The sequence below is a fragment of the Alligator mississippiensis genome, chromosome 12 (assembly GCF_030867095.1).
Source record: "Alligator mississippiensis isolate rAllMis1 chromosome 12, rAllMis1, whole genome shotgun sequence".
NCBI classification, from domain to species: domain Eukaryota; kingdom Metazoa; phylum Chordata; order Crocodylia; family Alligatoridae; genus Alligator; species Alligator mississippiensis.
This window is the reverse complement of record NC_081835.1, coordinates 25,261,978-25,286,561: the sequence shown is the minus strand read 5'-3', so window position 1 is coordinate 25,286,561 and position 24,584 is coordinate 25,261,978. Positions and strand designations below refer to the sequence as shown.

At 46.3% G+C, this 24,584-nt stretch overlaps 1 protein-coding gene across 4 annotated transcripts in view; it reads left to right on the top strand.

Moving 5' to 3' along the window:
• The first annotated feature begins 19,947 nt into the window (after positions 1–19,947).
• The window catches only part of TMEM40 (transmembrane protein 40), a 34,142-nt gene continuing 29,505 nt past the window's right edge, over positions 19,948–24,584 (top strand). Inside the window, exons 1-2 of one of the 4 annotated variants that reach the window (XM_019495444.2) lie at positions 19,948–20,084; positions 20,305–20,348. The gene's annotated coding sequence lies outside the window, so the exon portion shown is untranslated. Of the gene's footprint in view, positions 20,085–20,118; positions 20,349–24,584 lie in introns of those variants that run through there. The other 3 variants (XM_014596546.3, XM_019495445.2, XM_014596545.3) reach the window with 3 other exon arrangements.

Genomic DNA, 24,584 nt, shown 5'->3' with positions numbered 1-24,584 from the left:
TTGAAATTTCATATTTAAGGTTTTATCCCTTCTCTATGTGAAAATGATTTCTGAATGAACTAGGCAAGTCCAGAGGGTTTGGGTTTAGAATTGAGAACTAACCTAAGTCTCAGGCAAATACAAACTTGGTTTGAACAAGACACTGTTTGCATCAAGACATTACAGAATACTTCTGAGTGAAAGCAGCCATTTACTGTATCAGATGCATCTGAAATCACTTTGCAGAATGCAAGATGGAGAGAGTAGATATTATGGATTGTATAAACTGAAAACAAGAAATACAGTTTACTCTCTGGTTATTTTTCTCCCCACAAAACCCTTCAAATGAAGAAAGTTGAGTGCTATTAAAATATTTCAAGTAAGAATTTGCTTCCTAATTTACACCCACACATATAACTGGCTCTTATTTTCTTTACAGGTGTATAGACCTCAGCAGCATCACCTGATAAGCCTTAGTTGGCTTCATTCACCCCTGATTGTGTTGTCCTCTCTCTCCCCCTTCCCCTAACCATAGAATTTTTGCATACTTGAAACTGCTTTTAATGATTACCCAGCTGGGGAAGAGATTTCCCCCAGTTCAGGCAATTTTTCCAAGTCATTGCAGGGAGACAAAACAAGGCAGGCTAGAGATCTACATTACAGAGTAAGCAGTACAATACAAAGATCCAATCCTGCTTCACTGGAAATCAGGTGACAATTACCCCAATTTCAGATTCTCACTGCCGATCCTGCACCTGTATGACAAATAAACTAGTAAACTGAGATGTTTTTACTCAGACCCATGCCTTTCACAAGTCCTGCATCTATTTCAGTTCTCCTGAGGAGGGCGTATTGTGCTATAAAGGAATCAAGTTATGTGTACATGGCATCTCCGACCAAGAGGATGAGGGACATGTGGAGGATGGAGTCAATTTCCACAAGTCATACCTATTTACAGCACACTTCATTTACTTAGCATGTCACCAACTAGATCTTGGCCATTCCAGCCATGGGAGGAATTATTGCTGGATGCCAGCTGAGACAGCACATAAATACAACTAGCACCTCATCAAAATAAAGCACAAGGCACCTTCTTAAGTAACTTTGGTCCTTTGTCCTGCAGTGCAACAAAATGAGAAATAATCATTCACCCTACACATCTGTACAAGCATCTACTCGACTTTTATCCCTTTGAACTCAAGAAGGAGGGAGGTGTTGAGCTGGGTTTTCTGTTTCTGTTTCAGACCAATTATACTGAAAGGGGTCAGAACCTGGCCCAAACTCTGCAGGCGAGTCCTTTATGTTAACACATAGATGGAAGGTCAAGATAACTGGATTCTCACTAAAAAAAATGGGGGTGCTTTGAAATAATGCATTCAAGTGCATAATTTCATTATGTAACAGCTTGGATGCACCCGTGTTTCAGATCAGTTCTCGCAAAGGGCAGATTTCTGTTGGCTCATCAGCTGAAATTTGATCAAATAATTGTTGACCTTTTTCTGCCTTTAAAGGAGTTGGCGCACAGAAAATGTGAGTTAAGAATCACATATGCTTGGAAGAGAAGGCAAGAGAATGGATTGTCTGAGCGTGTTGGCTTTCAGTCGCATTGCAGTACGGACCTTCATTATGTTAATTAAAAGAAATAAAACTGAGGGATGCAGCTTGTGATGAAGCAGAGACAGCTTTTGAAAGCCATGATTTGATTTATTGTTTTAATAAACACTGTAATCTCAGGTTGCTGCATTGGACTCAGAGCTGTATTCATTAGTTTGAATGTTTCCAAGCCCTGGTCTCAGTGGGCACATCTACATGTGCCCAGGATTGCACATTTGGTACTGTGCAATCCTGGTGGCACACGGTTAGTTTTAGATGCTACAGTGGAATAGTGACTAACTATGGCAACATAGCGTCAGCCTCGCAGTTTGTGCCCACCAATGCTATGTTGCCATAGCGAGGAGCTACATCACCACAGCTTGTCGCTACAGCGACATAGTGTCTCATGTAGACATGCCCAGTGTTATCTCAAATCTCTAGTCTATTAAATAACTCACAGAATGGAGGCAGGATTTTAGGCTACAGTCCCAGCTAACAAGATAGAGACTCTCTCAGGTAACACCATGACCAACCCAGAGACCTCCAAAGATAGAAGGTCAAGTCTTTATAGACTGGACGAGGGGAAGAGGAAGAAGGAAAACTAGGCATTAATTATTGTAAAATCTCTGTGAATATAAGGCACACTGACCAGCAGACTATGTAATGACTTTCACTCATGTTTATCTTGGTATATAAGAGCACCATGCACTAGTTCTTGAAACATACCCATAAGAAGTGAATATTCTTAAACCTTTTTTACAATAAATAAGCAAAAGCCCAGAGAGGATAACACAGCAAGTCCATGGCAGGCCACTCTTAAAACCCTGGAACCCTGACTGCCTCTTGCCTGCTCCAAGAGGGGGTGACACTAGCTCTTGTACACATGGAGCTACAAATTGCCAAGAGCAGGGATGCTCAACCCCTTGCCCGCAGGCCAGATCTGGCCTGTGGCCCTCTGTCTCCCACCCCATGGGGCTCCCCACAGGTCTGGAAATTTGGTGGTGGGTGAGTGGTAGCACCCCCCCCCCCCCCCAGTCACCGAATTTCTAGACCCATGGAGAGTCCTGGGCCCCGCAAGCTGGACTAGGTGGCTGATCCCAGCACAAAGGGCTGGGCAGGTGTAGTGCTGCCCCCCCACGAGGGACCTGTCCTAGTGTACAGGGATGGCACTGGGCCCTCACTCTGGGCAGGGAAGGGGTTGTGCCTGGGACCTGGCACCATTTAGATGGTTCCAGGAAAACTTGGGGAGGTAGTCTGTAATACTCATGAATATGCCTTATGCATACACACAGGGCATCTGATAGACTCTGTTCCAGGGTGTATCAGAAACTGGCACATCTCCTTGAAGAACCCAGTGACAGAGGAATTGCCCAAGAAGAGGCCTATTTACTACAGCTCCATCTTACCAAGTTTCACCTACAAAGAAATTGGAGCCAACTAGCATTTCAGGGAATAACACTTGATGGTGTTGCCTCCACTGAGCTTCTCACTATAGAGAAACCTCTCTCTACTCACCCACTACTAAGAAACCTCTCACTACAGCTGCACCAGTGCTGGATTCAGTGGGAGTGCCAGTGAAATCCAGCTGCTCGTGTTTTAACCAGCATTGCCCAGCTGCCCTCTAAGTGGGGTCAGTCAATGTGGTTGCATGCATGTGGCAGCAAGTCACACTAGCACTGCTATCCTTGCCCATGCCAAGGCCATAGCATCTGTGAAGCATTCTTCAGAGAAGACTCAGTGGAGATACAGTTCCCAAGAGATGAGAAAGTGCTACCTAAAGCTAGAACCCCTGTGACAGGAGGGCTGGCTCTAGGATTGGTAATGGAATAGGTAGCTTTGTAACACTGTACTTCTACTCTGAATAGAAGGCTTTATATTCCAGTGCTGTCAATACAATAGTGCTTCCAAGTCTTGCAGTTATTTACGGTGATTTTTAGCATCTGTTTAAAATATGTCCTGATTTTGGGCCTTTTTGTTGCTGCTTTTAGGCAAATATTGGTTCTCACTTCCCAGCTTCCCAACAGAAAGAAACTTAAGTGGCTGTCTGATTGCATGGCATGGGAAGCTAAGGGTTGTCATTGTGTGCTTATACCTGCCTAGACATCCACAAGAAATAAACACAGAGATAACAGGAGCCCGCTGGAAGACAGAGTTGTTTATAAGTAGAGAACTAAACACCAGAATTCCATGTTTAATTGCCTTAGACACAGTGTAACCAGAGCATTTGTTTTTCCTCCTGTAAAATCTGAATAATTAGTCCTCAATGCACCTTTTCCATATGGGAGATTAGTTAACTAACGTGTGGAAAGGGATTTGAGATCGCCAATGAAAAGCACTATAGCAATGCACACAGTATTAGCCTAGCGCTGTGCTCATATAAACACACTCAACAGCCTCTATTGACTTCATTAGCCATGAAAATGGCATGTGAGACGCAACTGCTCTAATTATGCTATGTAGGGAAATCTCAGAGACTGCAGCTGTCACAGATCCAGCCTTTAAAGCATTTCCCACTCAAAGAGGCAAAAAAATATCACCAAAAAGGATGGCTTGTTAGTGGCAGGCCTAGAGATCAAGGCTCATCTGATATGACTGCAGCAACATTACTATGAGGTAGTTCAGCTGCTCACTGCTGAGTAGCTTGATCAAGTGTGTGTCAGGTTTCCTTTTCTTCCTCTGATGTGTTTATTAAAACTTAGCTTCAAAATCTGTAACTCTGAATATGAGAGGAAAAAAAATCAGAGCATGCCTGGCATTTTATAGCCGACCCAGAAAAGCAATGTCAGTACCAGTTCTACATTTAATGATGACTACAGTAAATGGGGCAGAATCACCCAGCCATCTTACTCTTCCCCAGGGTACATTAGTGTCATCTGAAGTACATATAAGGCATGTATTACCACACTTTTCTGATATCCCATAGACCATGGTTAGTTGTAAATGCATGGCATTCAGGTTCAGTTTGGGGTTTCATGAACACCCCTCGCCCCCAAACATCTGCTACTGGTCACTAGCTCAGGTGGACCATGGGCCTGATCTGCTATGGATGAGTTGTATTTTTGTGTAAACATGAATAAATACTTCCATGAAAAGAACCAAGGAAGGGAAAGGACTAATCCAGACAGCCAGGTCCATAGATACCCAGCCCAGTCGTTAGAATCTTTGGACTCAACCACATTATATATATATTTAGCCAGGCTTTGGCTTTACAAAACCAGAAGCAGACTGATTCAGCCCTGGTCTCCTCTTATCCAAGCCACAGAACTTGTATGCGTGAGGAAGATTTACATGGAAGATCAGAAGTCCCACCTGTAAAAATGGGTAAAGATGACCTCAGATGAAAATCCTACATCATACTTCTCTAGAGCTACATTATTTATAGCAGTCAAGTTACGCTTACGATTGGACTAAGGTGGGGAAGCTGAGTTCAAAAGGTGACTTTAAGTCTCTGTTACAGTCTCCTAGTCTTGAGGCACATAGGGAGTGGCCTTCAGGCTGCTGCTCTACATTAAAAAACAAAAAGTTTTCAGGAAAAATCTTGAATTTTCAAAAAAGGAGCTTTTGATGTAGGTTGGTTTCTTTCTTTCTTTCTTTTTTTAGCGCATAATAGGAGTCTTCCTTTATGAAAATGTTCACTTACAGAAAACCAGAATTGAGGCTCCCATTTTACAATATACAGCTTAATAACATTGAACAACCCAAAACAACACCTTCTGAGGGAAATGTTAAATTGTGACTCCTCCCTGAATCAGTTCAATGAAACAGGCATTTTCCTGGACACAGATATGAGAGTCTGAGAATGGGTGATTATAATTCCTAAAACCTCAAATACCATGTACTCAGAGTGAAATGGGTACTGGGTAGCAAGAGTCTTTCTTTCTACATACTTGACAGGTCACTATACAGTACACAAGTATTAATCTAAAGAGAAGTTATCACATTTAAAGATACAATATATTCTATTGGTTGTAGATTTGGTAATAAGGATGAACTTTCCCTCTGGTCATGGTTTACTGCAATGTGAGCAGCTCCAAAATATTCAGGGCCCTTTTTGAGCACTGAGTTCTGTTTGTCACTGATTGTAAGCACTGGGAGCACAGAAAATTCAAAATACTAAGCCACAAGATGGCAGCAATTCTTCATTGATGAAAGAAGAATTCATCTTAAATGGTGACCTTTTTCACATGGCAAAAATAGACTACAACCCACCGTAAAGATATCTCTTAGACTAGTAGAGCTCAAGGTTTTGGCCCCGTAAGCCAGATGAATGGCGCAAGGCGGGTCTACGGGTTGAATCAGGCCTCATGGCACCCCCCACCTAACCCCACTAGGACTGGGCCTCTGGACTCTACACCACCCCAGCCCAGTCCCTTAACGTGGGGGTGGGCCCCACACTGTCCTGGACACCCAATCTAGCATGTGGGTCTGCAGCCCATGGACCTGTGGATGACATGGTGCTGGAGGCCAGATCTGAAATGTGAACTGGGGACTGAGTACCTGTCTTAGACCAGTAGTTCTCAGCCTTTTTAGACTCGAAACACCCCTTGGAAAATGTCAGCTCTTAGTTTCCATTTGTTTTTCTGACTACAGAAAAATAGAGCATTCTTCTGATGCAAAGAACTCAAAGACCACCAAAAGGCAGAATAGTTTTAATGCTACTAATTCCTATTTGAAATCTCTGGGTATATCTTATGACTCATGTTTGAACATCTAACAGAGCTAACATTGTGTGGCACCCCTGAAAGGATCTTATAGCATCTCATCATTTTACAAAACCCTGATTGAGAATCACAGTCTTAAACATTTTCTCACTGCAAACTAGGGTTATGTATTTGACTGGTCAAATAAAATTTGGTCAATTGACCAGTCAAATAATCAATAAAAAATAGACAATAGGGCTAAATAATACGCAGAAAAGCACAAATTTTCCATTAACATGTGTGTTAAAAACAATGCAAACAAAACATATTTCCATCAAGAAAACTACAAAAAAAACCTATTTTTTTTTAAATAAAAATTGCTATGATTTTTGACTGGTTAAAAATATGCAGTCAATTGACTGAACAATCAACAATATTTGACCAGTCAATTGACCAGCTTGACAACCCTACTGCAAACACAGAGACGTGGCCTTTCACTTCTCTACCAACACATTAAATAACCTCAAAAATGGTTTACTGAACGTTTATTGTACGTGAGTACCTTGGTATTTATCCACCAATCAGAGCTAACAACACAGTGGTTACAGAAGAACACAAAGCCCTGCTTCCTCTCTGTATGCCCCCTTCAACCACCCCTACTCCTGCCGAGTGCTACTTTAGTCCAGGAGTAACCTTTTTTGTAATGAATAGGACTACCAAAGTATTAGGTTCCTACTTAATCATGAGCAGGCTGTGGTGGCTCAAAAGCAGCCAAGAATCTTGTAGTCCCCAAGGTGAAGAGGACTCCCAGGTGCTGTAGAGCTGGCATGGCCATCTCAAAGTCCTGACTCCCCCAGATTCCTACCCCATGGCAAGTGTTGGGGCTACTGCTGAGGGGAAGGGCTGCGCATGCAGAGTGTCACTGTGCTCTGGCAATACCTGGCTCCCAGAGCTCCCTCTTCTGGGAATGCTCCAGCAGACACATTGGAGCAGCCAGGAGGCTGATCCAAGCTGAACTGGGGCCTGAAGAGATGCAAGACTAAATTGCTGCGTAGGTGGCAAAAAGCCATCTTTGCTCTGTCTTTCCCTGAGCTGAATAATGCACAGCCCTGTCAAAGCTGAGGGTCACATCTTACATGCCTATGTGGCACTGATCACCATGGCCTAAACAAAAGTATGTAGTGACAGGTATTAAAGAGTTGGCTGAACCACAAAGAGTTATCCATTTACTTCAACACAACACCATGAGGCTAAACTAGTGTGACCTCAGTGTACCAAGGGGGATCAGCATTCTCTACCTCTCCCTGGGGATTGTTCCCAGCTACAGGAACAATAAGGCAAGTAGGGCATTATCACCAATTATAATTAATTAGTTAATGTTTGCTCACTGCTTTGAAGCTTCAAGTGCTATGTGCTCTAAGTGCTAAGCATTAGAACTAATTAAATGTGTCATGCTAGGCAAAACAAGTCAAGGGGATATGTGCAGAGTGGATTATTCTGTTAGTTTTACCCAGCCTCTCCCTACATCCAGTACAGTGAAGGGAGGGGAGGTGACATTCTTATCTAGTGCTAGAAATACTCTCTCCACATGCTCAATCCTGCTCTCATTCAAACCAATGGTAAAACTATTGCCCTAGCTTCAGTGAAAGCCAGATTATGCTTCACTTTAAACACAAGATTTCAAATTCACTACCATGACTGTCCCCTGAACCAAGAAAACCCCAAGCAGCTATTCGCAAAGATCTGGGACAGGATGGGTTTTTAGGTACGCGGAGATAGGCTGTTCCTACACACAGTAAAAATCTTGTTTTTGGTTAGATCTCAATCTCTGTGCCTCAAAGGCCCCCACTGCATGTTCAGCTAAAGGTGCGACTAGATCTAATGCACAATTCACACAATTATGCCTCCTGCTAGGCCACATGAGCAAACATTAACTAATTAATTATAATTGGTGATAATGCCCTACTTGCCTTATTGTTCCTGTAGCTGGGAACAATCCCCAGAGAGAAGTAGAGAATGCTGATCCCCCTTGGTACACTGAGCAATCACTCATTAGATCCAATCACACCTTTTATTGCCAACGTAGGGGAAGCCTGATCCTGGGCTCCCTCCTCCTCCAATGGGAGGAAGCAGGCTTCCACAGCTGGGAGCCACCTTTGGTGAAGGTGGCTCCCAGCCATGGGTGATATAAGCAGCTGGCACCAAGCATCTCCACACTGGAAGGATTCCCAGTCGTAGCCGTGCCTACATGCATCTGGGACTGAGAGATGCCACAACTGGCAGTTTCACGCCCCCCGCTCCCAAGCCTTGAGGATCATGGCAGCTGCGATCCCCAGGGCTTGGGGGTTTCACACTAGACGTTGTACATCCCTGTGGCTGGGAGCCCTGTCAGCTGACAGGGCTTTCAGACACAGGGGAGAGCCTGCTACCCGTGCAAATTAGAGCTCAATAGCAGCTGGCTATAAAGTTAATACACGTTTTCGAGGTCTAACTTTGCAGTTGGTTGGAGCTTTTTACTGTGGGACAGCTACTTTACATATGTAGCTGGTTTCAAGATAATTGCACAATTAACCAGTCAATTGCATGATACCTGTAATGTGTAAAGGGAGCCAAAGGGCTGAATCCTAAGAAGATGATTTATCCCTACAGAGGGAACAAGGAAATGGTGCAGGGACTCCAGCATTGTATTCTCAGACTCTTTCTGATCCTCAGTCTTTAAGAACAAGAGCAAGCCGCTGCCACCATGCTTTAGTATAAACAGTGTGTGTGTGTGTGTATGTACCATGGTATAGGCAGGTACTGGTTACTTTTCTGGTAAACATTTTAAGATCTCCATATTAAATTAAAATTATCATTACTCATTTGCATACAGTGTATGCAATCAGAGAATCATCTGAGTGACTAAGTAGATTTGACAGAGTGAAGCTTTGCAGTTGGAGGTGTTGACTAGCTCAGCAAACTAGAAATTCTTGTTTTTGAGAATGGCTGTAAAGTAGGACTTTCACAAAATTAAAACTCCCCATAAATTATGGTCTCACCCAGACTTTTGGTGGAGTGCAGCTACCGTTTTCAGCTGACCCTACTCTGTTATTCTGTGTTTTATCTGTATTAGTAGGACAAAAAAGGTTAAGGCAACTTAGCTGTGTAGCTCCATTAAGCAATAATTTCAAAGCCTAAGTGATGTAAGCAAAGCAACATTCATTTTTTCATCAAGGTACATGAGGACAGATAAGCCTGGGGCATTTTGATACTGTTTGCCAGCATAGGGAGTGCCTCTCCAAGGAGCTCCAGCATAATTTCCCAAAGTGATTACAGTCTGGGTGCCACCACCTGTGAGATGCCTTAAAGGGGCCTGATTTTCAAATAGCAATTAGCTCCTCCCAGCTACACATTAGGCCTTTTTACAGTGTTTCAAAACCCTCCATTCCATACCAACTTAAACTCAGATCTTCTGTAATTGCCTTTCACTCCATAACTGGGGACTTACTTAACTTGCAGTAAGACAAACCAATTGTCCTGGAATAAAGAGCCCATTACACAGGCATTTTGCAGCAGCCCTGCTCCTTGGTGCCGATTGGCAGAGGCCCCACCTCTCAGCACTGATTGGCAAAGAGACTCTGGGGGGAGGGAGGGAGGAAGGGCCACCACCACCTTGTCTGCTGTCCCCTTCCTGCTGACCTCCCAGCTGGTGTCTTCCCCTCCCAGGCAGGTTGTGAGGCCCACCCAGGAGTGGAAGACTTAATTAAAAAACTTATTTTTATTAAGTTTTTTTTTCCGTGGATTTCTCATGTAACCCCAGATTTCATGGTTTCTGTGAAAAATCTGTGAAACCGTGTTTTAGGTAGGATCCTATCCACAACTACCCTCACAGCAGCAGGCCATCTTGCAAGGCAAGGCAAGAGCATTTTTACAGGCAGTCTGTGTAGATACAGCACGTAAAGGCAAGACAGGGAAAAGCATTGCTCTATTATGGTTGGACATGCTATCAAGTCTCAAGCAGTCCCCTCTGTGCTGGAACAAGAGGTTTACTTACAGCCTTCCCTGGCCTCCACCCTTTCCCGAGACACGAAGTCTCACTGCATGAGACAAGAGGTAGGCCAATACTGCACACCTTCTTCCAAGGCAACAATGGCAGGAGCTAGAACTGGTTAGTTTAACTCTTAATGCAGACGTGGCATCACCACATCATCTATATCCCACAGAATGAGCATCTACTCCACACATCTATACTTAGTTCAAGACACCCTTTTCCATGCCTTACCAGTCACACCTTCCTTACCAGAGTTACATTAATCTCCGATGCTTACATATGTTCCCTTAGTAAATGGTTATTGAACTTAAACACACCATACATTTGGCAGACCAGAACTGCAAACCAGACACCAAAAAGCTTCCTACTAGGGCTGTGTGAGGCTTTGGACAGTGCTTCAGATCCAGAGACGCTTCGGACGCTTTGGGGTTCAAAGCAGTACATCCGGGTCAAAGCACTGGTCTCGTTAGGCCTCCCGAACTGGTTGGGAGCTTCCAAAGAGCTTCAGCGCCGCCTTGGAGATCCGGCCATAGGGTATAATGGGGAAACAATAACATACCTATAACTTAGTTGTTTTTTGCCCGATTTGGATGAAATGTTTAGGGATGGTAGACTCTGTAGGGATCATGAAGCCAACCAAGTTTCAAGAGGATCAGTGTAGGGGTTTTGTGGCAACTGTACTGCAAATTCTTGAAAGCAAAACTCCTATCACACCTATGTGTTACAACACAGGGGGGTCAACACTGCAGGGGTGGTAGCTCTTATTGAGGCCACAAAGCCTGCTAAGTTTCAAGAAGATTGATGCAGGGGCTTGGGGGGGAACTGCCCCTCAAGCTGGGGACAAGCAAAACTTGTGTATTGAGCTGGTCCCTGGTCCCTGAGTGAATCATGATTTTAGTCCAGTCACAGAAAGGTTACATACCTCGGTGTAGGGTGAAGGGAAACAGGTATCCATGGGAGCTGCTGTTGGCTACAAGAGGCCCCAAATGCTGCTACAATTAATGCTCCAAACTGCACCTGAGTTTAATTAATGACATTGGTATCAAGCTCAGCTGTGGCAGGAGGCTGAGATGAAAGCTCTTGGCTGTTGGTAGGGCTGTTGCTGGTTTAATTTCTATGAGTCCTTGGAAATCTTTTCTTTTACTTCATACAAGTTAAGCTCTGGGGAAAACCCATCCTTTGTGGCTAGGGAACCAGTGCAGGGGTTGGTCACAGAGAGGCCCATGCCACCTCATGAACTGGCTGCACAGTAGGTATCATACTGAACCTGCTGTAGGTCTCATGTTGAACTTACCAGCTCTGCCTTCAAGCCTTCAGTCTACAGCAAGCCTGTACATATTCTACCTAGATCAGGCTAGGTGTCAACCAGATAGGCCTAGAGCAGATGATCAGATTCCAACCTTGCCTCCATAATTTACTCCCCCCCCTGAAGTTGCAGTCCAGATATGGACACAGGCCTCTCTACCATTAGCTGAACCAGAGCATTGGCAAGGGATACCCCTGCATTTGGAGGAAGTTTAGATTCTGATATTATCCTAGATCTGGAAATGCACGCTTGTAGCTGATATGGCCATGTACAATATGTCTTTGCCATTTTTTTCTTCTCTCCTCTGTGCTTCAAACCACCTTGCAGCTCTTCTCCAAAAACATACACTCCTTCCTCTTTACACCTGTTCTGTTTAAAAGCTGCCTTTTGCTGTTGTAGGAAGAGAGAGGGAGCATGGCCAAGAAGAATGTTTATGACCTTTGCCTCCCACTAAAATACAGAACAGGGAAAAACCCTAGAATGGGCAGTAAGCCCTCACTAATAAATGAAACGCTGAGGAAATGCCTCAAACTTCAAAGGACACCTAGACCTAATAAGATAGGGAACATTAATTAATAACAGCCAAGGAAACATAAACAATGCCACAAAGAATTCAGGGTGACTTACTAAGAGCAGGTTGGTGACAAGCAATAAAAGAAAACAGTTTCCACAGCAGTCACTGTTGTGAAGTAGATAGCTGGCAGGAAGTCTGTGTGAGCGTGTAATACATAAGTGTGGAAACAGATTTTCCTCCTAGAATGAGGAAGCTATAGCTCCTTGAGAGGACTTAATTTGGCCAGCTGGTGACAAATAGTAAGCAGCCTACAGTGTCAAAGAAACTCTGAGACAAAAACAATGTTTGAAATTCTAGATTTCACCCTGAATCCCGATGTTACCAGTGACTAAAACTTGATGGAGAACTGGAGACAATAACAAGTCACTACATTTATGGACAGTGGGCCAAATTAAAGTGACGATATGAAGAGGAAATGAGAAACTGAGCTCCTAAAATTACTTCCCACTGAACTGTACCCAATGACTATCTAGAAACAATGGACCACATTCACTGCACTAACATAGCAGCTTTTTTTTAGTAAAAGAGAGCAGCCATTAATGACATTTAACAGCTCAAAGGATGTCCATTCCCTTATGTAAGAAAGGCAGCAAAAGGGCTGGGAGACCCCCTTGGCTCAACAAGGAAGTCATGGACCTCCTGAAATTAAAACAAGAAGCCTACGAAGGCTGGAAGTCAGGAATAACAGCCAAAGAGGAGTACCTGGCAACAGCCCGCACCTGTAGGGAGCAGATCAGGACAGCAAAAGTACAAACTGAATACAGACTGGCAACCGGAATCAAAGACAACAAAATGTATTTCTTTAGATATGTAGGAAGTTAGGGGAAAAATAAGGGAAGCATAAGGCCCCTGATGAATGAAATGGGATGGCTGATAACCAACACTCAGGACAAAACCAAACTGCTGAATGAATCATTCAAATCGGTATTCTGCCAGTCCAAGGGTGTTAGCTTGCTTGACAAGATACAGGATGATCATGGTGGGGGGTGACCACTCCCAACCCCCACATCTACAAGTTAACGTAGATCTTGTGAGGGAGCACCTACAAAGCCTAAATATCTACAAAACAGCAGGACCAGATGAACTATAGCTGAGGGTGCTAAAAGAACTGGCCAATGTCATTGTGCAATGGTTGGCAAAGTTATTTGAAGATTCGTGGCACTCAGGAAAGGCCCCAGAAGATTGGAATAAGGCCAATGTTGTGCCTGTCTTTAAGAAAGGAGAAAGGAGGACATGGGGAATTACAAGCCAACCAGTTTGACCTCAATCCTTAGTAAAATCCTAGAGAAAATGATCAAAGAATCCATTACAGAAAGGCTAGCAGAAGGCAGTATTCTGAAGGATAGCCAGCATGGCTTCATTACAGGCAGATCATGCCAGACCAACCTCATTTCCTTCTATGATCAAGTTACTCACCACCTGGATGGGGGAAATGAGGTTGATGTCATATACCTGGACTTAAAAAAGGCATTTGACCTGGTCTCCCACAAAGTCCTCATGAAAAAAATAGGGAAAATGTGGCCTTGACTACTTTACGTTCTGGTGGCTAAGTAACTGGCTCATGGTAGGACCCAGAGAGTATTGATTGATGGAACTGAGTCATTATGGTGGAGGGTGACCAATAGCATCCCTCAAGGTTCAGTACTTGGACCATTGCTTTTCAACATGTTCATCAATTATTTGGATTTGGGTATTAAACGTGAACTAGCAAAGTTCGCTGACAACACCAAACTGGGGAACGTGGTTATGCTCAAAGACAGGCTGGCAGCACAGGCCAACCTGGACATGCTTGTGAGGTGGGCGGACCTCAACCTGATGCCATTTAATACAGAGAAATGTAAAGTGCTCTATCTGGGGAGAAGTAATTCACAACACACTTACAGGCTCGGCAGTGCTACATTTGCCAGCACCACATCTGAATGAGATGTGGGTGTTGTGATAGACAATAAAATGAATGTGAGCCACCAATGCAATGCTGTAGGTGGCAGAGATAATCAAATACTGTCATGCATCTACCGGGGCATCTCAAGCAAGGCTAAGGATGTCACCCTCCCTCTCTACTCGGCGTTAGTGAGACTGCAACTGGAGTTCTGCATCCAGTTCTGGGAGCCGCACTTCAGGAAGGGTGTGGAGAAGTTCGAGACAGTACAGAGGAGGGCCACACACATGATTAGAGGCCTAGAGACCAGGCCACATGAGGAAAGGCTGAAAGACTTGGGACTGTTCAGCCCGGAGAAGAGAAGACTCAGAGGGGACTTGGTGGCAGCCTATAAGTATATCAAGGGCATACCATCAGGGCCTGGGGAAGCATCTGTTCATCAAGGCTCTCCAGGGGAGGACAAGAAATAATGGGCACAAGCCGAGTGAGGACTGCTTCAGGCTAGACATAAAGAAAAACTTCTTTACAAGTCAGGTAATCCCACTTGGGGTCCAGATCCTAGTTTGGGAATTGCTGCCCTATAGTCTCTCCGCTAGCGGGAATCTCAGAATCTCAAGCATAGTCTTCTCCTTCTTTTGTCAGGCCTTGTAGGTAGGCTGGTATACATTGGCAACATGCAGGGGGTGCATGCGGGTGCACGTGCACCTCCTGAGATTTGCCATGCCCCCTCTGAGAGAAGTGCTGCCGGCACTTCTGTATTTGCCATCGGCACTTCTGCCTCCCTCCCCCGCTCGGCAATCAGCCACTGGGGGACCCTTGCCGCCTCCCCCCCCAGTTGACGTTTGGCTGCTGGGGGATCCCCCCAGTCGGCATTCAGCCACTGGTGCACCCCCAGTATTAGGTGGCACCAGTTGCCCATGCTGATATAAGACATGGCTAAATCAGCTCTAATACTGATGAGGGAAACCACAGCAATGGAGGAAAGAGCCAGAGAGAAGCTAGCCTAAATGCCTTTTTGACTCACAGGGCACTGACAGATGTACAGACCCCCTGCTCTAACTCGTGGCACTTTACATAAGGCACCATGAGTTAGAGTGCCCTCCCATATCCAACAGATGTTTTGCTTGTTGGGTCGGGGGGTGGGATCCCGCCTGAATCCAGGTGCCCAAGGAGACTGTCTGAAGCCAAGGAGCTGCCCCTCTCCTCCAGCCCTGTTCCACCTCCCCTCTGCCGAGCTCCATGGCTATCAGCAGGAAGTGGGGGAGGGGGAGCAAGCTGCCAGCTGGGGTTTTCCCAGTCTGAGCTGGAGGTGGGGAGGCTGGTTGGGGTTGTGAGGTGTGGGAGCTCCAAGCCACCTGCCCCTCCTCCAGTTCAGGCTAGGCAAACTCCAGCCAGCAGTTCACTCTTTCTCCCCCCTCCCTTCCTGATGATAGCTCCACGGGTGGGTCTGGCCTGCATCAGCCCAGCCCTGATTACACTACAAATGAACCCTAGGGAACACAAGCTCCATAAGGTACTTCAAAGTGGAGCACCTTCATCTGATCCCTCATTTGATGAGGGTTAATTTGTCATGTGCTTGGCCACTTTAAATGTGCTCTGCAGCCATGCACATGTGTCACAGCATGGCTGTAGAATACTTTCAGGGGGGCCAATTGTGTGACAAATGTAACTTCTGTCTGTGCCCACAGTTAAAGTTCCTTTTATCCAGGGCAGTCTGCCACTGCCTGATTTCTTGCTCTTTAAATCAGTAAAACCTGTTTGTTTCAATTTACTGAGTAAGTTTCTACCTGAAACCAACACACGCCTTTTAAGAATCAAGGCCAGACAATAGGACTTGCAAGCTGTGCCACGCTGGGTGTGGTATCAAGCTGTCTTATGCTGCTAATGACTCTAGGCTTACCTGTGCCTCCTGACTGTGCAGTATCTCTTAGCTACTTGACACACCAGGCGAATGCATGAGAAGCACCACCTGTCTAAGCACAGTTTGTTCTACCCAGCATGTGCCCAGCTGCATGGGCTAACACAGGGGAGGTGATGACCTTATTCCCTCACTATTCTGGTTGAAGTGACTGGGGAAAGCAGGCTCTCTCAGACACTGTTTACCCTCATCCCCACTTGGGTTGCTCAGCCCTCGGCAGAGTGAAACACTCCCTGGGGACAGTGGGGGCAGCTTGTGGGCACTGCAGATTCTAGTCCACATGCTTGGGGCAAATATCTGTCACTCACACACCAGCCTCTTTGGGGAAATAGGAAGAAACCCTTGGTACGAACACTGCTCTCCACAATAAAGCCATACTTTCATCAAAGCAGGGCAAGAGTAGAAGATCCCTGTGGGAAGTTACACATGCATATTCCACAGCAATAATACAAAGTCCCCAATTCCAAGCAGCCAAATATATAGATTAAAGCTCTGTGTCCCCACTAATCATTTCAGAGACTCTTGCCCATCCCTTTGCTACAGTTACTGTCACTCATTTAAGCTATGAGTTCACTGATGCCTGGGCTCTGAGTCCTGTGGCCTGGATAATCCATCCCTGTTGCTTTTGGGTTAGTCTGGACCTCCCAGATAAGTGCAGAAACTCTGGTTCAAACCCTCCTGGGCAGCTCACAGCGTAGTCCAGCTGCTCTCACTCTCAGGCCAACAGTTAAAACTTGCTGTGCCACAACAGCATCTTCTCCAGCCCCTCCACCAAGCCTAACACCCATGTCAACCCCTGGCCTTCTCTCCTGTTGGTCCTGAAGTGGTAATTGTTAGGGTTGCAGGATTTTTCAGGAGCCATATTGGCTAATACCGATCCAATTTCAATATGCAGCCAGGCAGCTTGGAGACCAGCATTGGGCTGGTAAGTCTGTTGTAGGGCAAGGGGTGGGGGGGGAACAGACATGAGGGTGTAGATTGAGGCCCCCGCAGTGAGGGAGGGAGTGGGGCAGGGGCAGTCACTGCACAACTGGGGCGGGTGCAAGTGGGCATGAGAGGTGTGGTGGCTCTTGCCACTGCATGCACCATGAGAGGGCATGGGGGGCATGTGCCCCCAGATCTGTGCACAGGGCAAGGGCGGGCTGCCACTGCAGGTTGGGGCCAAGGTGGTACTAGGCTCTTCCTGGTGGGGGGCTGGGCCAGGGCTGCACTCGGGGTGAGTGGTGGTGGCACTGGGAGGGGGGCTATGGGGGGGCACCCCAAAATTTGCCAGAGCCCTCCCCCAACCTCCCTCTTAGCGCTGATGCTGCCCACCCTGAGTGCAGCACGGAACAGCCCCCTGCTGGGAAGAGCCTGGTGCCGCCCTGGCCCCAGCCCACAGCAGCAGCCTGCCCTTGCCTTGCATGTGGATCTGGGGCACGCATCCCTCATGCTTCCCAGGATGCACGTAGCAGTGGGAACCACCCCCTGCACACCCCCTGGACAAGCCACTCATGGCTCAGTCCTGTCCTCTGCCTCACCCTGGCTGAGCAGTGCCTGTGCCTGCCTCAGCCCCAGCCCCACTCCCTCCCTCACTGCGGGGCCCTTGATCTGCCTCCTGCATGCCCCTTCCCTCCCCACACCACTCCCCCCACAACAGACTTACCAGCCAGATGCTGCTCTCCAAGCCGCTGGGCTGAGCTCCTGGCCATGTGCATGCTGTGGCTGTGCACATACATGGGGCATTTATTGACCACATTATTGGCTACATCAGGCAAAAAAAGCCAATTGCCAATACTGTCAATTTATTTTTCTTATATCTGTTTGATCTGATCTAATATGGGACCGATGTATTGGTGCACCTCTAGTAATTGTCCCCTCCAGTGCAACTCAGTTCACCAGGAAATGGCCCCTTGCCTTTGTCTGAGTGTGGTGCTCTTTTTCCCCCAAGGCTTTTTTCAATTCCCAAATCTCCTTTAGTGTTCACATCCCAGAATGGAAGGGATAACAGTCCCTGCAAGTGCCTTGCCCAACTCTGTAATCATAGCTTTGCAGAGCAGGCCTGCACCACCTCATCAGAAGTCACTGTGAATGGAGGCTGTCATGCAGATACTGGGTACCTTCCCAATTATGGAAGCTGGTACGTCAGGCATGATACAACACGACTACCTCACCTAACTAGTTATAGAAACATAGCATCATAGAAAATTAGGGTTGGAAGGGACCTCAGGAAGTCATCTAGCCCAACCACCTGCGCAAAGCAGGATCATCCCCAATTAGTTGCTGTAAGCATAATTTAAACCCTATATAATGATTCCCCAGAAGATGTTTCAACCCCACCTGAAGCCTGCTTGAGAGTGTTCATTATCTCCAGGGATCCTGGTTTTCCGTGATAAAAAATCACAAATTCTCTGATAAAAATAGCAAATTCTCTGATAAGAACCCCAAAATCCATGATTAAAATGAAAGACCCCCCACAGTCCCCCTGGCCCTGCTGGTGCCCCTCCCTCCCTTCCCTCCAACCTCCCTAGTCTTAATGGTGCCCCTCATCTCCCTCAACGGCCCTGATGGTATCCCTCACTCCCCCCGACAACCTCCCAGCCCTGCTCCTCGTCCTCACTCCCCCCCACAATCCCCTCAGACCTGCTGGTGCCCCTCACTCCCCACCCACAGGTTGTGCTTCCCCAACCCTGCCAGAAGGGGCCCCCAGCTGCCTGGACTATGGGTCCAGGGACCTGGATCTACAGCCCCCTGCCCCTGGCAGGAGTTGGGGGCTTCTGCAGCACAGAGGAGTCCAGCTCCCTCCCTGCTGCCTGCCTGCTGTGGGCTCAGGTGGTGGGGAGGGGGCTGCTCCCCACTGTGGTGTGCATTCCTTGGGGGCAGGGGGACTGGTGCTCCCAGATCTGTGCATGGGGCAGGGTCTGTGCACTGCCCGCTGCAGGCTCCTGCCCTGCTGCCTTTCCCCAGCACCTCCACAGCCCAGCATGTGCGACTGGCACTACAAAGAACAGCAGAACCACGTAGGAAGCTGCCTACTACTGTGAGCTCTGCACTGCCCTGGCAAGGCATCCCCTGTGTCTGAAGCAGGGGTGGCAGTGTGAGGTTGTGTGCAGGGGATGCGGACAGCGTGGAGCTTGTAGCAGCAGGCAGATTCCTGACTGCCTCCACTGTTCCCAGCAGCACCGGGTTGCAGACACCGGGCTGTGGAGACCCCAGGGGAGGGCAGCAGGCCAGGGAGCCTGAGCCTGCTGTGGGTAACATGCAGCCCCTGCCTTGCACACAGATCTGGGGGTAGGCATGGGTCTCCCCTGGCCCCCGGGAATGTGTGCAGTGTCAGGGAGCAGCCACCCCTGCCCAAGCCCACAGCAGACAACCTGCCCTACCCTCCACCCCGTGCACAGATCTGGGGGGCACAGGTCCCCCCTACCCCCCAGGAGTGCGCACAGCAGGGGGGAGCTGGCTCCGCCCCCCCCCAGATGAGCTGCCCACAGCCCCATTCCACTCCTCACTGGGGCCCTGTGGCCACACATTGAGACCCAAGACCCAGGCACTGCCCAGCTGGGCAGCAACCACAGCCCCAGCCCTGCTCAACTCCCTCCCTCCCTCCCTTCTTATGGGGGCCTCAATCCTGCCCCCCCCCCAACTTACCTGTGGGAGCTGCTCTCTAGGCTGCCTGGCAGCCATGTGCATATAGATGCACATGGTGCCCCTCCCAGCCCTCTGCAGGCCACAACTCTGCCGGCCTGCAAGGGACTCCTCGCAAAATGGCAAAATCTGCGGGTTTCTCCGGTAAAATGAGAAATCCATGGATGCCTCTGGTAAAAGGTAAAATCTGTGGTTTACTCCATTTTTCCATGGCAAACAGAAAACCCAGATCCCTGGTTATCTCCTATTCATTATCTCACTAACTGAAGGCTGGTGGTTTATAAACCTCCTTTCCTTCTTCCTTGCACAAAGACAACCATTCCCTTGTAGCTTAAGTTGCTTAACTAAAATGCAGAGCATTCAGATTGCATCACAATAGCTGTGAGGGAAACAACAATCTCAAGCTGCTTCCTCCGCAAGTTGCTCTGTATTTGTGTCTGGGTGAATGAGGGTCCCAGAGCACCGCAGGAACTTCCCATGGAATAAGAAGACTCTAGGATGGATTGGATCTGAAACTTCCAACCTGACTGCTCTGTTTGAGGTAAAACTTTAGTATAAGGAGCTAACTCAGATATAAGGAAGAAATGAAACGATTTATTCTGCTGTGAGTCAGGCAGCCTGAGGGAGCTGAACCACATGTAAATATTGTTGTGACTATGAAGGCCTGCCATGATCCAACCAACACAGAACGCATGATTTATGCACTCAGATACCTCGTCATTGCCTGTACTGTCTCACTCACTTCCCTGCCTTTCCAACAGGATGGTTGTTCATTTTTGAAGCAGCTGTACCAGTGGAAGAGAAGGTAAATGCCACATATGCAGAGAACATGTTACGTTATTATAGAGTCTTTGGATCTGATCTTTTCTTTAGATGTTACACACTTTTCTGGTTGTGATATATGAACTGTGTGGTTATTTATTACCTTCTAAAAATGCAATTACTGTAGCAGCAATATTTGTGGTTTACAAGACAGTGGTAGAAGGATTGGGCTGGTTCTTTTGGTCTCATCAGCTGAATCTTTCTAATATTTTATTTTAAATTATTCTTTGTTGCAAAGAGCCAATGTTTCTGAAGAAGTATAATGTGAAAGGCCTGTTCTTTACCTTAGCTTCATTCAGGTTGTAAATATGAGCGCTTATGGGTTGTGGTAAATCTACTGAATTTAAAACAACCTTTTTCTCTAGACTTTTTAAAGCAACAATTCAGACAAATACAATGCAGAAAAAGATGATGGATGTAGACTGCTACAGGAGTGCTCTGTATTTGTTCACCTGTAAACAGATAGCTAATAGCTAGGGTTGCTGGTAGCTGGCACTCAAAAATGTTTACCATAATACTTGGGTTTTATATGGTTTATGTATATCTGTAAGAGTCACAAGTTTTTTGCTGTGGTATTAAAGCCAAAATAGTAGATAAAAAATAATTTCGGGTGGCCTGAAATGGAATTGTTTCAGTTTCAGTTTTCATGCTGAAGCCATCTGCTGCGCTGGCCAGATTGCATTTTGGGTTGAACAAAACATTCCCTTCAACCTGGAACTGGCTGGTTCATTCATTTTAGTTGGGGTGTTTGTTTGATTGTTTTTAAGAGCCAGGTACAAGTGGTCATTTTTCATATTTTGATTTAAATCAGCCACATGTGGTCCCAAAATACAAAGTTAAAATGTTACTTTTGAAAATATCAGAACAAGACGTTTAGAATTTTCTGATTTCCCCCCCCTGTGTTTGGCTGAAACAAAACCTGTGCTGCTTTGGCAAATGAACTATTTCACTGAAAACTGGCACCTCTAAAACAAAAAGAGTCTGCAAATGCCTTTCTCAGACAGCTGTTTGCATCTGCCCTAGAACAAACTAACGTGAGATAAGAGGTCTGATTCACACAAGTGTTACTCCAAAATAATTTTAAGAAAGCCTTTGCTGCAATTACATTCTGATTTACTCCAGGGAAAAATAGTTCAGGCCTATCATTCATGTCACTCCCCAGTGAACAAATGTCACAGTTGAAATGCCAGTACATTACCATCAGTTTGTCATTATTTATTAAGAGGACTTTCAAAAATGTACAGTAGAAAATGATATAGATCACTTGAATAATTATTAGTGCATGCAGGTAGTCTTCATTTGTTTAGGCTGTTATGTTATGATGGGTGGTGTGTGAGGCAAGAGGCCTGGGTGCTGCCTACAAAGGGGAGCTCTTCACTCTCCTACCCCCTCTTCCTTCCCCACACAAGCACCTTACATCTTCCCTGAAGTGGCTTTGTCTGTGGCTCCAGCAGCAGGGAGGGCAGAGCAGAGCAGCAGTGGCAGCCTATGATGTAGGGGCAGCAGGCAGAGATTCACTGCTGCAGCAAGGCAGATGTCACCTCCTTTTTTGCCACCAAATAGGTGTTTTTTGGATACTCAACATGTGTATCAGCAGCAAAAAAGGTGGAGATATCTTTCCCCTCCCCTGCAGCAGCGAACTGCTGCTCCTATACCATGCTCCACCCGGCTCATCCTATACTGTGAAACCTGTGGCCACTCACCACCCCACTCCCTGCCGCCGCCCGCTTCACTTCCAACCGCTCACCAGCCTGCCCCCACCCCGGTGCTGCCAGCAGCAGCTTCTTCAGGGCAGGGGGCCCCAAAAAATTGTGGGCCAGCCCTGGCTATTATGTTTCTCTTTTGACTGCTGTTTCAAAGGAGCCCAAGAGTCATCTGCCCAAATCCCATAGATGTTCAGTGCCTAGCTCCCTTCAACTCCTTCGAAAATCCCAGCCTTAAACCCAAGGCTTTTTAAGGAGCATGTCAAGGGAACCCACAACACATCCTTTCCTCTCTTCAGCCCTTCCCCTGGCATGCGTAATGCAGTGAGACAGTGCTGTTCTTTTAAAGCTTCTGTTCTGAAATCCCAAGGAATACATCACCATACTTTTGACAGGGAGCAGTCCCAGAAAAGTGTTTCATGTTAGCTCCCCAACATATCAGCCACAATGGAGCAGTTCACTTATCAAGGCCTACAAATGAAGGAAGTCTGAAGGTAAATCAACTCTTGACAGTTAATGAGGCTGAGGGTGTCCCCTCTGCTTTTAATGTTGTATATACTGTCCCATTTCTACACTATGGGATGGATTTACTAATACACACTGGCTGCCTTGTGCCTCTCAGACACCACCAAGCAGCCATAAATGAAGAGTTACAGCTGTTTTGCATCACAGGAGTGCCACAAAGCAGATAAGCCTATGCGTGAACCTGGCCCTCTGTGTTTACTAGGATTTATACATGGGTTCAAAACCTTCCTGCCTTCCTTTCAGACTCTAACCTTGCAGGATAGAGATTATGGCCTGTGAATTTTGTACAGAATTCAGTCAGTCATCAATAATGAATGAACTGTTTGTATTGCTCACTGTATACAATTTTGAACTCACAGGCAGAATAGAAATATGATTATTTCAAATAAGTTCATTCCTTTAGCCCTAAGGCTTTCAATGCTGCAGATAGAATCCAGTTCTGACTGGTACATATCCCCCCCAGAGAAACGAGATTACTTTAAAGGAAAAGTATTTCAGGTTGCAAGAATGTTAAAAGCACAGTTCTATAGAAATACCAGTCCTGATCCTTCTTTTACTAGTCTCGCTGTAGTGTCTCTCCACCCACTCCTGATTCACTTGGCTGTAAGCAAGGAATCAAGTCCTGTGTATATAAAACACTATTTTAATTTCAAACATTAATGACTACATGTGTTGATTAGCTGTTATCTAATCTAGTGCTCCTGAAAGTGTCAGTGCTGAAATCACTGGGGAACTGTAATTAAATATTGATGTCACAATGTGAAGTGAAAATACTTACCTGCTTGGGCCTAAGTTCAAGGCTCCATATTCACTCCTCATAAGTGACTTGGATGTGGGTGTGAAATGTACTCTGTCCAGGTTTGCGGATGATATTAAATTGTGGGGTGAAGTGTACACTCCGGAGGGTAGGGAATGATTGCAAGCAGACCTGGACAGGTTAGAAAAGCAGGCAGTACATAATAGGATGCAGTACAACAAGGACAAATGCAGAGTGCTACACCTCAGGTGCAAAAATATCCAGCACATCTACTGGCTAGGAAGTGACCCTCTTAGCAGCATAGAAGCAGAAAGGGATCTCGGAGTCATAGTGGACTCCAAGATGGACATGAGTTGTCAGTGTGACGAAATCATCAGCAAAGCTAACCGCATTTTATCATGCATCAGCAGATGCATGACAAATAGAATCAAGGAGGTGATACTTCGCCTCTATGTGGCACTGGTCAGACCGCAGTTGAAGTACTGCATCCAGTTTTGGGTGCCATACTTCAAGAAGGATATTGATAGACTTGAGAGGGTCCAGAGGAGGGCCACTCATAGGGCTTGTCCTGTAAGCCCCTAACCATATAAGGAGAGACTGAGGGACCTGGACCTCTTCAGCCTCCGCAAGAGAAAGCTGAGAGGTGATCTTGTGGCCACCTACAAATTAATTAGAGGGAGCACAGCAAGGGATCAGAGATGCTCTGTTCACCAGGGCACCTCTTGGGGTAACAAGGAACAATGTTCACAAACTGACAGAGAGCAGACTTAAGCTGAATATCAGGAAAAACTTCTTCTCGGTAAGGGTGGCCGAAATTTGGAATGGGCTTGCAAGGGAGGTGGTCTTTAAGAGAAGGCTGGATAGGCATCTGGCTGGGGTCATCTGACCCCAGCACTCTTTCCTGCCCAGGGCAGGGGGTCAGACTCAATGATCTGATGAGGTTCCTTCCGACCCCAGCATCTATGAATCTATGAATATTTTGCCTTAAAGTATTTCTCATAACTCATCCATGAGATACCTCAGTAGTGTTTCAGACTTAGCCCCTAAACAAAGAGATTATTTGACCAAAGCTAAAAAGTGAACCAATGTCTAATTAGGAATTCAAACTGAGGGCTTCGTGACCCCCAATGCCTTTTACATTAATCAATGGAAAACAAAGAACCCAGAAACTATGATAACAATATAACCCTGTACTCTGGTTCCAAGGAAAGGACAGATTTTCAGATACTTCAGA